Source organism: Otolemur garnettii, unplaced genomic scaffold, assembly GCF_000181295.1.
Source record: "Otolemur garnettii isolate 467f Iridium unplaced genomic scaffold, OtoGar3 scaffold00041, whole genome shotgun sequence".
Lineage (NCBI taxonomy): Eukaryota > Metazoa > Chordata > Mammalia > Primates > Galagidae > Otolemur > Otolemur garnettii.
The window spans coordinates 10,071,546-10,076,617 of record NW_003852436.1 but is presented as its reverse complement, the minus strand read 5'-3'; the positions used below and the strand labels follow the sequence as shown (position 1 = coordinate 10,076,617).

The window sequence follows — 5,072 nt, the reverse complement described above, 5'->3', positions numbered from 1 at the left end:
AAAAATTAAAAATTTTGCTAGGCATGGTAGCACCTGCTGATAGTCCTAGCTACTCGGGAGCTGAGCTTAGAAGATCACTTGAGCCTAGAATTTCAAAGCTACAATCAGCTATGATCACTCCAGCCTGGATGATAGAGTAAGATCCTGTCAAACAAAAACAAAGAAAAAAAACTAGACACAACATAAATAGCTAAAAACAGCAATGACTTAGTAAATTATGGTATATCCCTATAATAAAATGCCATGTTTCCCCGAAAATAAGACCTACCCCAAAAATAAGCCCTAGCAGGATTTCTATGCATTTATTAAATATAAGCCCTACCCCATAATAAGACCTAGGGATGGGTGTGGCTATGCAGATATGCAGATATGCTGCATAGCCACACCATGCATTTTTTCAGCACAGAGAGGTAAGGAAGACTGGAATACCTTTTATCTGCCACAGCTCCTTTCTCCAAGCCGTTCACACTTGCGTGGGTACGCATGTGGTTACCTTGGTCACAGGCATCCTATTGCGCAGTGTGAACAGCTAGGGAAAGGAGTTCATGCATCACTAGCATCAGCCCCACCAACAAAGTCAGGTTCCAGAAGAAGATGATTTAACTGTATTTGAATAAATGTAGATTGTTGTATTATACTTTACAAAAATAAGACATCCCCTGAAAATAAGCCCTAGTGTGTCTTCTTGAGAAAAAATAAGACAGTGTCTTATTTTCAGGGAAACACGGATATCACACACTAAGAAGCTCTTCTCAAATAAATATGGTAAATATTCACTACATTACATGGAGTAAAAAAGACTCACAATTATATATAAAATATAATAGTCCAAAATGTTAACAACTTTATCTCTAGGTAGTAACATTAAGAATTATTTTATTGGCACCAGTTATAAAAAAAAATTAAAAGGAAGGATTTTCCTTATACTTTTTAGTGGTTTTCGAAATGCTCACAGTGAATGTGTACTGGCTTCCTAATTAGAAAAAATTGATTTTATATATAAGCAGACTTTCCTTATGGAGTAGAAGTCTGAAAGTTACATTCTAAATGAACACTTTGGGACGCAGACAAGTGTATTTCACAGCATAATTCAGATCTGCCCGTGGAATTCGTCACTTGTTTGTAGAGTCTATTTCCCTCTTGAGTGTCCATTTTGAAAACACTGCATTTCAGAGATGAATGGCTGCAGAGACGTAGTCTATATTCACGTGTCTTTTTCTATTTTTATATTTTAAACGTCTTTAATTTTTCTTTCTATTTTACTATGAACTGAATCAGATTTCATCTTAACCACTACTAACTAAAGGAGAAGAAAAATTTACAAAATGTTTTGTTTTTTCAAGATAAGCATGTTAACAACATCATCTACTAGTCTGGCACTTAATGAGAGGGAATAATTGAAATGGTCATCAATAAAAAGCATCAAGAACCCCAGGGCAATGAGCCAATGAGTCCCGGCTTTATGGGAAATTTACAGAGGATGCATGGTACCTGTGATGTATAAAAATGTTTTTCACGTTAGTATTTTAATAACTTATTCTACTCTTATAATATACACATACCAGCACATATCTTTATGACTCTAAAGTCTCACAGGAGTAATGATGAAGATTTGGAGTCCCTCATAGATATTTCTAATTGAGTCAGCCCACACTCAGCAGACACATAGTCCAAGCTATTAATGATTTGTCCTGAAGTAACAGAATCCAGATCTTCAGTCATACCACAGTCTTAGGACAACTTTCCATCTATTATGTTTAATGTAAACATTAACGAGAACAATCTGATTACAGTTAGAATTTATGATATGTTTACCGAAATCCAGACTTCAGAAAGAAATTCCGAAGTAATTGCAATGATAAGAATATTATAACCACAATTTCAGTAAATGTCTGTAACATGAGAATACAAAACGTTTTTATTAATGTCATTGCTGTTTTGTTCTCACTACTTAAATATACACTCATTAGGTATAATTTTGAAAAATAGTGTTTACTTTAAACATTCAATTTAGAATTGCCTAGGGGTATTTAGGGGTTGTTAGATACTCAGAAGTCCCAGACGTACTGTTTTTCACATACCCTATAAAGAATTCAGAGTCAGATGCAGGAGCATAAATAGAAGGGGACTGGACAGTCTATAATCGCTGAATTATGTCTGGGAGAGTAATATTCCTTGGCTAAACATCAAACAGGAAGTGTCATAAGGGGTAGACAAGCCTGAAATAATATTTTATTTGATTCATCTCTCCCCAGTGCTAGCAAATATGTAAAAGATAATATGAACACATTTCACATCTTAGCTGGAGATTTTCTTCAAAGCATATATACACAGGATACACTGCTTTAAGAAACTAACTTTAGTCAGGCACCATAGCTCATGCCTGCAATCCCAGAACTGTGGAAGGCAGGGGTGGGCGGATTGCTTGAGGTCAGGAGTTTAAAACTAGCCTGGGCAACACAGTGAGATCCCATCTCAAATTTTTAAAAAAGGTAACATTTATTTCAATAAAGAGGTGAAGCAATGAACTGGGACTCCAAAGGTTTTCTGGCAGAGTTCAGTTCTCCCCAGTAACTGACACTCTTATTAAGAACTTTCAAGATTTGGGTGGCGCCTGTGGCTCAAGGAGTAGGGTGCCAGCCCCACATACAGGAGGTGGCGTGTTCAAACTTGGCCCCAGCCAAAAACTGCAATACACACACACACGCAGAACTTACAAGATTTCAATATTCTCTCAAACAACATATTACTAGACTTCTATAGTTACTCCATTGGGCAATTAGAAAAAGAACTATTATTCCTATTTCACAGATGAAGAAACTGAGGTTACTGGTAAGTAGCCAAGCAGGGATTCCAGCCAGAACCATTCTTTGTTCTACCGTATCTTTCTGCAATAGATTCTATATCTGAAAAATAACTGAGTAGACCTACCCAAACCCTGCCTATAGCCTGAACCTGAATAAAGATTTTGAGTGAATGTATACAATCACAACTATACAGGCTCCAGCCCTGCAGTGTTCAAATGCCCCACCACATGCTGAGAGATGCCTCCATCAAAAATTGCTCTCAGGATGCAAAAATAAAAAATGTGAGGAATGCAGATCCCACAAAGTCTAAATAAAATGTCAACACAAAGATTTAAAAGGACTTCAAATATGAGAAACCAACCCTCTTCTCTCCCCTGTCCCCAGAACTCCTGGCAAACCTGAATTTATCACTGGTCTCTCATAGTTAACTCTGACAGGGCACCACCGGGCTGTAACTCACAGCATTAACAGCCACCCCTGTGCTCCCTGACATGGCCACCCATCCATCTCCACTGGCAGGGTTTTAAATTATGACACGGCTACCAGGGAAGGGGATGCAAATCAGATGTCTGAATGCTCTGGTGTTTAAAAGCTGAATTAGTTCTTAGAGACAGAGAGGCTGACAGTCACCCCGGGTGTTTACTGGGAGTGCCTTCGTGGTACTTTCTCCTCCTGGGCCAATGCACCTGCTGACCAAATCTGGAAACTGCTGAGTGATCACGTTCCAATGACAAACACAACATATTTTACTTAAGACACATGTGGCTGAGGTTGTTTCTGAAGCCTGACCACAAGGCCCATCTCCATCGCACATTAGCCTCATCCAGACGTCAGGTTTGTCATCATCTTCAGTCTTCTCCCCTCTGGGCACCACCCAGGGGTTGGTGCAGGTACGGGAGGAGAGGGGAATACTCCTAGGACGGGTGAGACCAGATGAGGAATGTAATTCTGATGTGCGGGCTACATTCTGACACATATCACGTTGGAGGTATCAACCCCTCTTGTACTATCGACCCTTTATGCATAATCAGAGTAAGGAAGCAGCATCAGACCTGGAGGGTACTTCGCATGCATCAGGAACTGGGAATAGAAAAGTAAGAGATGGGAGGAGAGAGTCGGATCTGTGAGCAGGGAAGGGAACACTCCCTGGTTTATAGGAAAGTTCACTAATGCCTCCACCACCTTCTTGGCTGGGCCTTAGCAATCAGAGCTGTAGGACAGGTGGCTCCAGAGTAACCAGTGTCTCCCCAGCAGCCCTGGGCCCCCATATTTACAGAGAACAGAATAACTGGAGCCCCAGGGATGACGTAGGCTGTGCAGGGCCTCCTCCTTAACGCCACGGGATGTATACCTGGTCACACCTAGAGAAAGCCCTGCTGCCCCCTCTTCTGAAGCCCCTGGCTCCAGTCAGAGGACAGAGCACTCTGACAGATGCTGAAGGCCTTGACGGCGAGACGTCTGAGGAGAGAACCTACCATCCTCACTCCCAGCGGGGCTCAGTGTACAACTGTCTTCACTGCTCGTTAGAGTTGACACAACCAAGTCCATAATACTCTTTCTTGTTTGTTTATAGGACATTTAGAAATATATAAAAAACAGGGACTCTGCACTAGCCAAAAAAAAAAAAAAAAAAAAATCCCAGATCTGGTCTCAAAGCCCATCCTTTCAACAAGTACTGGTGAAGTACAAGCACGAAGCAGGCTGTGTTTGAGTGCCAGCTGCCAGCCGAGTGGCCATCACTGGTCAAACTCACTTCACATGTCCACTCTGTGCTGGCTCCAGACTGTCCAAGGTATTAAAGATATAAAGATAATTAAGATACAAACCTCGCCCCTGCAGTGTATACAATCCAAAGAAGAGAGACAAGTAAATGATAAAAGTCACAACACCACGGCAAGTGCAGCAGAAGCCAGAGGCGGCTGTGACTGGACTCTGCCCAGAGTCTGGGGTGATGTCAGACGATCTGCCCAGTGCCTTGTAAGATGAATGGCTTTGCCACATTGCCAGGGAGGGAGAATGTTGCACGTGGAGACGGACATGGACAGAACCGATGGAGATGTACAGCTATTGATGGTCACATCCTTACTGAGGAGGGGGAAAACTGTGTTTGGACTAACATGATATGGAAGAGGTAAGTAAGCTCACTCCCCAGCCGTCATCAAGATGACACTCAGCTCCACACGGTGGAAACAGAGCAACCCACTCTCGTGTGTGTGTGGAGGGGTGTGCATGCCATGCTCCCAAAACAGCTTCTGTAAAATCCCC

At 41.6% G+C, this 5,072-nt stretch overlaps 1 protein-coding gene across 2 annotated transcripts in view; it reads right to left on the bottom strand.

Moving 5' to 3' along the window:
• The window catches only part of DCLK2 (doublecortin like kinase 2), a 170,822-nt gene that overhangs the window by 18,233 nt on the left and 147,517 nt on the right, over positions 1-5,072 (bottom strand). The window lies entirely within an intron of this gene.